Source organism: Zingiber officinale, chromosome 1A (genome assembly GCF_018446385.1).
Source record: "Zingiber officinale cultivar Zhangliang chromosome 1A, Zo_v1.1, whole genome shotgun sequence".
NCBI classification, from domain to species: domain Eukaryota; kingdom Viridiplantae; phylum Streptophyta; class Magnoliopsida; order Zingiberales; family Zingiberaceae; genus Zingiber; species Zingiber officinale.
Window position 1 is genome coordinate 50,455,630 of NC_055987.1, and position 9,385 is coordinate 50,465,014.

Sequence of the window (9,385 nt, forward strand, 5' to 3'; positions counted from 1 at the left end):
TTTATTCGATCTAGTTGTAATTTCATAAGACGATCACTTGGGTCAATTGGTAGGGAACGCTGATGTGGCGGTTCATATATTTTTTTTTTGGTAGGGAACGCTGAATGCCCTTGCTCGATTTGCCACATGCTGAACCCACGCATAGCTCGTCTCTGGATATTGTTATCAGACTTATTGGCTGGTCAGTTATATCTGCATATCCTTCACCTTCTAAATTGATAAATCTTTTGTAAATATTATGAATTTAAATTTAGTTCAATTCGGTACGAAAATATAATACATTTAATTCCTTTGTTATAGGATTTTATTTTTTAATCATATTCAAATATCATCCAAAAATACTAACTAAATATATATCAACCCAGCAAGCAAAAGAAAACATTATATAAAATAATTTATTCCACCTTAAAGTTCATATATAAATTTTCAAAATAGCTTAGGCGAAAATGTGATCTCTTTTCCTCTTCCCTCCTAATGGAGTTGGGAACTCCCAATTTAATTTAGCGTCTACTCTTGGAAACGATAACAAGAAGAGTCGGGGCTAAAGATAACAGCGGCGGAAAAATCAATTTTCAATTTGTTCGGAGGAGTGCGGGTCATTATCAACGTTCCTTTTCCTTTTCCGATAGACGGGATCCTCTGGTCTTGTCTGTCCTGATTCGCTCTTGCGCCAGGGCAGTGATTGAAGGGATTAAATGGTCTCCACCTGTTTAGCAGATGGAGATCATTAAATCCCTCCAATTACTATAGTGGACCTGGACTTGGTCCGCTAAATACGAACTAAAGAATCCATGCTCCTTTTCTAACTCGGAACCGTCTCCGCCACAACGAGTGGACACGATAACAAGAAGAGTCGGGGCTAAAGATAACAGCGACGGAAGAGTCAATTTTCAATTTGTTCGGAGGAGTGCGGGTCATTATCAACGTTCCTTTTCCTTTTCCTTTTCCGATAGACGGGATCCTCTGGTCCCGTCTGTCCTGATCCACTCTTGAGCCAGGGCAGTGATTGAAGGGATTAAATGGTCTCCACCTGTATAACAGATGGAGATCATTAAATCCCTCCAATTACTATAGTGGACCTGGACTTGGTCCACTAAATATGAACTAAAGAATCCCTGCTCCTTTTCTAACCCGGAACCGTCTCCGCCACAACTAGCCAACGCCGCTTGGAGTTGATAAGCAATTTACTATTTCATAAATTTAAGACAATGTTTTCGAGTTCAAGTAAAATTTAGCAAGGTGGAGTTGAAACTTGACATCCATATCTCTACCTAAATTAGATCAAGCGGGGAATACAAACTTGTGTCGAAGTTAACAACAGCTAGCTAAAGTGGGGGATAGCCTATACTCTGGTTGGGTGAGGATTAATCCTCTCTAGTCTCAGTCAAGACTTGTAAGGGCGTCTTTAATGGGACTAAATTGTTAGGTTTAAAAAATAAACATGTATTTTTTTAACCTATTAAGCTTGGATTTTTTGTTTAAATAAAAAACTTGGTTTTAAAATCAAGAATAAGGTTTTTACTAATGCTTTTGTGTTTTTTCACAGAACACGTTTAATTTCCTTTTTTTTTTTCCATTTCTATTTTTTGCATAACACGTTTTTGCTTTTCTTTTTTACTTTTGTGTTTTCTCACATAACACTTTATTTTTCATAGCCAAAGCCGATCTCTCTCGTCAAACCTATGAAGAAAAACTAGGGCAACCTTATTTCGCCGCTACGACATCGTCCTTGCCCCGTCGTTGTTCCTCGCTCTCAGATCTTCGTGCGACTGCAAAACTTCCAGATCCTCGTACCCCTCATCGCCTCTCTTGTCAAAAGCAAAGCTAGTGCAACCCTATTTCACCACCGTGACACTGTTGTTGCCCCTTCGGCATTCCTCGTTCTCAGATCCTCGGGCCCGTCATCGTCTCTCTAGTCAAACCTCTGAAGAGAAGCTAGAGCAACCTTATTTCGCTGCCACGACGTTATCCTTCCCCCTTCAGTGTTTCTTGCTCGACCTCGAAGCTTCTAGATCCTAGCGCTCCTCACCGCCTCTCTCGTCAAACTTTTGAAGAGAAGCTAGGGCAACCTATTTTGCCATCATGACGCTGTCCTTGCCTCTCTAGTGTTCCGCTAAATCTCGCTCAAGTTCCGCCGAAGCTTCCATAACCTCGCTCTCAGTTCCTCGTGCCGATCTCTCGCCATAGCCCCTTTTTGTGAGACTCCTTGTTTTTGCTGGGTCCCTCTTCTACTTCCCATTATTCATAGTTTTTCTCTCTTCCCATCTTAGGGTATAAAGTATTCTATAAAAATCATGTTGGTTATGCACATTCTCATTTCTATTTCTACAAGTCTTTAGAGGATGAATTCTTTTTGCCCGTTCCTGAAAATCCTCCATGAGCAATCATTTTCCATGATAATTACATTTTTCTAATGACACTAGTCTTTTTATTATGTATAATATAATCATTATTTAGTTGGTTACAACATAATGTTTTAATTTGATTAACTAAAATATACAATACAATGACCACATGTTAGAGTTACCAATATTTATAGTTTATATGCTCAATGAAATTATAAATTCTTTATTTATTTTTATCTACCATAAATGAAGTATTATGAATGTGGTTCCTTAGTCAAATGAAGTGTTATGAATGCTCTTCCAAAATTGAAGTGTTATGAATGAAATTTAATTAATTCTAGAGAAATGTTAAATCGAAACTAACACTATGCAACTGTTCCAATTATAGGAATTAAGATGTTGGAAATTCAATTGTATAAGGTGGGAAAGATTATGATTTTGTCTATTGATTGCATCAATATTATATCAATCAGTTATTTATGAAATTTCTCTAAAGATGAATGTCTTATATGCACATAATAAATTTATTAGTTTAATGGATAATATCGATGCACTCGGTTGATGAGTTTCGTGACATACTATATTTTCTATAATTATCTATATATGTAGTAGGTAAATAAATCTATTTTTGAGCTTGATCAGTGGGATGCCCTTAGTGAGTTTATAACTTTTATATGATAAATGATGTGGTAAAAATAAACTTACTTTTAAGGTTTATCATTGGATGCCCTAAAATAGTAAAAATTGAATTGTCAAGGGATTAAGCAGATAAATAGACATTGCCTACTTACACTAATCCTCCCTTTTTAAACTATTTTTTTTCTGATATTTTTTTAGAGAATACTTGCTAAATTTTTAAAGTATACTTTTTAATACTACATGAATAATATTTTTTAAAAGAACTAATAAATTTAAAGATATATGTGTATATTCAGTGATGTTAAAGTTCTAGTGAGATCACCAAAAGATACCTTGTAAAGTGATGTCGTCTTAGACCTTCTCGCATTTCTAATATTTTATAATGTTATTATATAATATCAATGTCAACTTCAAAAGTGTCTTAATTTAAGGATATAATGACAGTCTAAAATATTAAAAAAATTATATTTTAAAGATATCTATATTATTATTATTATTATTATTATTAGTAGGATAATCTTAAATGTCACCTAAACTCATTTATTTTAACATTTATAAGTATGTTTTAATTTTTTTTATTATAGGGACAATAAAAATTATCAATAATGATAATTTATAAGATCATTTTAAAATGTCAACTTAAATAATGTATAATGATATTAATAAATGTTGTTTATAATAATTTATAAGATATTAAAAATTATCACTATAATTAAAATATATAACCTTAATTCAAAATTTATCGCATCATCACAATACATCAACTATTTAGAATATAATTCTTTTTACAAAATACAATTTAAAGAATTAATAAATAATTTTTCATCTAACAATCATTTGAGTGATGTTTACAAATATGATACTAATAATAAGCCTTTTACATTCAAAACTAACTAGACACTACATTCAACATATTAAGTTTTAAACTAACAAAATCTTGTAAAATAAAATTTTAATTAGATGAATTATCTTCAACTATCATATTGTAAGCAAAACTCAAGTACCTGTTACTTACAAATAGAATGCATATATTTTTATAAGTGAAATAAAACAACAAAAATACAAAGTTAATAAAAATAATTCAAAAGATTTGATACCATACCAAACAAGAAAAATACAAAGTATCATTCTATATTCACATAATAATAGTCTTCACTTATTGTTAATTGTAAATATATTTAATATTTATTTAAAATTGTAATAACATGATAAATAAAAAGTTAATAATATTTCAATGAAAGATTAAAATCATACCATATGATAAATCGAAGTTATCATTCCTTCAAGTGTATCATCAAACTTCTGCAAAAGATCATAAGGTCTAATTAACCTCTCTTTTGGTTTTAATATTTGTCTCCCTACTATAGTATTTGAATCCATGCTATGAAAATCACTCCTTTTGCCATAATTTTTATTAAATCAAATAAACTATTGATCAAAACAGAACATCAATCTACATGGAAGTGCAAAAGAGAATACAAGTTTGAAGATGTGTGGAATAGATAATAAAAAAGAAATTAAACAAATGAAACCTTACTGTAAAGATGGATGAGGAATAGAAACTTGTAAATTACTATTTGATGATGTGTGTTGACTACTATTGTAATTTGAAAGAGGATTCTGGTTTAGTTTGGTTGATACTAAATCATGTTGACACTATTGTAATTTGAAAGAGGATTCTGGTTTATTGCATCGTGGGAGTTATTGGATTATAAATTGTCAACCAATGTACCAGAACATATAACTTCCCTATTTTTTTTGATAACAAGTTTGTTATCAAAATAGACAGAATATCTATTCTTTACTAGTTTAGAAACCGAAATCAGGTTCTTTCTAAACTTAGTACGTAAAGACAATTTATGAAAATTCATATTTCATTCCTATCAGAGGATAAACATCTCCCACTGCAACAGCTGCTACTTTTGCCGTAGTGCCCATGTAAACAGTGTTTTCCTTTTCATATAGCTGTCGGGTTTCCTGGAACCCTGCAATGAATTGTAGACATGATTAGTGGCATCTGTATCTACACTCCAAGTACTGGTAGATAACACCACTAAACATGTGTCAACAACTAATGAATTAAATACACTTTCTTCAGAAGTTAAACTTGGATTGGAAACGGAACTTAACATTTTTACTCCAAGTTGAACCCATGTGTTCTTCAGAAGTTAAAACATATTACAGAAGTTGATTAAATATCTATTTCAAAGATTGGCTTCCAGGTTAAACATAGCGAGACACTCGACCTTCTTGGGTATGACATCATCCACCACTTCTTAGAAAAAGTCTTTCAAAGAAATTGAATATTTAAACTTCTTACAGTAACCTTAGGTTTAACTATAGAGACCACAATAGAAACACAAAATTGATAGCCTCTTATGTTGGTATTTCAGGATCCATACAAAGAAAAACTAAACTAGTTCACAGTGGAATAAAGAACTAGTTGTACCTTTCCTTGTAGCTAAAGACATCTTGATCTTCTACTGTATTCCTCTCCTCCTCTTGGGCGTCGTGTGGGCGACGATTTACCAAGATGAAGACACCCGACATTCTCCTTCTTTTCCAAGCTTTCGTCCACCAAAGAATACAAAGTGAAGAGGCCTCTGATACACCCTAATTTTGTCGCAAAATGGGTATCAAAAGAATTAAGTACCGAATTCACTCTACACTAATGTAGCATTGAGATGACTCAGGTTGTCTCCCAACGAATGTAACCAATGCTTGATATTTTAGGATTAATTTGTTATTTCATTTGGGTTTTTGACAAGAAATTGGGGTTTTGGATTTCGTTGAATTCTTAAAGTAAGGAATGAAATAGCAAGACAAGTATGAAAATAAATCTAATGCAATGGAAGAAATCCTATCTATCTATTAATCATGAACCCAAAACATATTGCCACACTATGCTATGAATTACATCATTAACAGATCCAAACAAGTTAGAAACTAAACAAGAGCAAAATAAGAACAAGACAAGAACAAAAGATCAAATACTCAATGGATCAAACCACCATTTGTCAGAGGGTAGAAGATCTATTCAGATTCATGCTAACGAGCAGATAAGAAACCAACAATACTAAACTAGAACAAAACCTAATCAGATTCAGTCAATTACTGAAACAAGAACTTGAATTCAGATGAACAGTAGATGAAATCAATTCAAGAACAACTTGTAAAACAACTTCAGATCTATACGTAGAGATTCAACAAGCATACAACAGAATCAAAGAAAGGAAACAGATCTAAGAATTCAACTAACTCAAGCAATGTACATCTACAAAGTTAAACGGGCACAAATCTTAAACTTGAACTAGAAATAGAACAAAACAGAATGCAGTAATGGAGATTGGGGAAAGTGATGAACCAAAATAAGCTGGGCATTCCCGAGTACTCACTGATCTTGATGAAAATGTCAAGATCTTGCAGACGAGGAAGAATCGAACCAATGATCTCTGAAACTGGCAGATGCAGCTGGAAATGGTGTAGAAATCAGAGGGAAAAAAGTAAACAAACACTCTTTAGACAGAGCTTCGAGGAAGAAGGTCGCCGATTGGAAGGAGGAAGAGAATTCGGCTCAAACCACCGAATCGCTCCACTTCTCCGTTCTTCTTCTTCTTCTCAGAATCGCCGCAGATCAGGGATGAATCAGATGGTTGAAATGGCGTCGCTGGCTTGAAGATGGACCATGACCGGAGGAAGGGAAACACCCTTCACCTCAGCAGCTCGCCGACGGTGGAATGGATCGAGATCGCCGAAGCTGATCGTGCTCCTCTGTTCTTCGTCTCACACTGTAGAAGTTGACGAACCCCCTGTAGCTTCTCATTTCCCACTTAAATCAGATCTGAAATCTGAGTCAACGGTTGAGATTGCTTCAGAATGATCCAACGGTGGATATTGCTCCAAATCTATTCCAAATCTTCAGATCTTGATCAATGGTCGTGATCCACTCCCCTGTGACTTGGATGGATTGGATCATGATAGATGGCTCAGATCTCCTCAAGTCTTGAATGAACGGTCTATATTACTTCAGAGCTTGATCCCTTCAATTAGCCCTAGATTTGAGCCCAAATTTGGTCTGATCTGATCTAATCCGTTGCCCCTTCGATCACCTACAAGACCACATTCAAATGATTAACCATAATTCCACAAATAGATGATATATTGCATCAAAGATCAAAATCAATTCATACTCTTAACATGTGATATAAATTGTTAGCTAGAGCCCTAGAGCCAATCATTTGATGATTGTATTATGGACTTATTGTATCATATTTTTATATTAATAAAGGCATTTGTTTGGTTATTATACTTACTTGTATTGGTGCCAAATAAACTAAGTATAATAACGTCCTTGAGTAGAAGGTTCTTACCTATATCAATCGATTGGTTGAATCGATAGTGAGATGATATAGGGAACACTACTCTTAATCATTCCTAGTCGAGTATTAACATTCAGGGACAATGTTAATGCAATAAGACTAGCATGTAGGTCAACTCGATGACTTGATCTCACAAGTCATGGATATAGAGATATCAAGTTGACACATGGGTATACATTAGAGAATGTATACTGAATGACCCGCCATGAGAAAGTATCATGGATCGTTATATGAGTGTCATATACTTTCTCATGTGGCTATTAGTATGACTATTAGTCCTTAGACCTAAAGTCACCATAGATCATTACATAAGGAGTTATGTACTTTGGTTTCGTCAAATGTCACCTGTAACTGGGTGGACTATAAAGGCGATTACTGGGTATATAACAAATTATGCAGAGGGATGTGAGTGATGTAGATGAGATCTATCCCTCCTATATGACGGGAGAGACATCGGTATTCTTGATAGAGTGAGACCACGAAGTGCATGGCCATGCCCAAATGAGTCAATATAGGATATTGAGCTCATTTGATTTAGTGAATTTACTTGGAGTTCAAGATTTAGATTGGTCAGAGGATGACACGGTCTATGCCTCACATTGACCAATCTAGATGTCTAGGATAGAAGGACACTTGTCATATGTTGTGAGGAGTCACAATTAGTAGTCACAAGGTGATGTTGGATCTCAACATTCTTGTAACTTGGGTAGTAATGATGTGTTGCTAGATACCGCTCATTACTTATGCTCCTAAATGGGTTTAGGGCATTGCCAACATTACAAGAACCTATAGGGTCACACACTAAGGACAATTAGATGGAGATTAGGTTCATATGATGAACCAAGAGGATTAGATTCATTTGATGAATCAAATTGGATTAAGAGTAATCCTAATTGGGCTAACTTGAGTTGGACTCAAGTGGATTCATGTATTCAATGAGTCTAATTTAGATTATGACTCATTAAATTAATTTAATTTAATGAATTAGATTCATTATATTAAGTTGGATTGAATCAAATGGTTAGATTAGATCAACCATGGAAGAGATTTGGTCAAGTTTGACTTGACTTGAGAGGAAGATTAAAAGTCAAGTTTGACTTGACTTTATGCCATCTCATTGGTGAGTAGACATTGATGTGGACCAATGATGTTACTCCACATCATCATGGGTGCCACCTCATGGAGGTTACATATTCCCTCTTTGATGGCCACTTAATGCATTAATGAGGAGAGTTACACAAATGATGGTGGCCGACCACTTGATGGCATGATGAGGAGTTTTTCATTTGGTGAGTAATTCACATTCACTCCTTCTTCTTCCTTGAGTTCTTCTTGCTCTCTCCCTCTCCTCTTCTTGCCGTGACCTATCAAGGTGCTAGCACACCTTTGTTTAGGTCTTCTCCACCTAAGTTGTTCGTGTGGATACTTCTAGAGGACCGTACGCTTGACGGTCTAGAGATCCGGCATTTTTGGACGAGCGGGATACGCGAAAGGCACGCTTCAAAGGTATAAAAATGTTTTCTTCCTTTGTAGATCTACTGTAGATTGAAGCTTTAAACTCGTACTTGTATTTTCGAAAGTTTTTCTTCGCACGAGATCCAGTGGCATGGGTGATTCGGGGTTTCCGCAACGCGAAAAAGCGATTTTCGCGACCTGAAAAACCCAACATAAATGTGGATTTAAACACACAATCAACTCAAAAGCATGAGTTTAGGATCCTAAACAATGTGATAAAATGATGGTTATCAGCCTCCTTCTTCTTCTTCTTCTCCTCCAAGCAACCGACCACAAGGTGAAGGTCCTTCTCCAAGTGTCGTCAGCCCTTATGAAGAGGAAAGGGAAAAGAGGGAAGAGCCGGCCACAAGAAATTAGAAGAGGAGCCTTAGGTTGTGTTTAGAGAGCATCCCCTCCTCCTCTTTTATAATCTTTGCTAGTGGCTAATAAGGAAAGTTTTTAATAAAATTTCCTTTTATTTGCTATTGTAGATAGTTATAAAAAGGAAAGATTTTAACAAAATTAAAA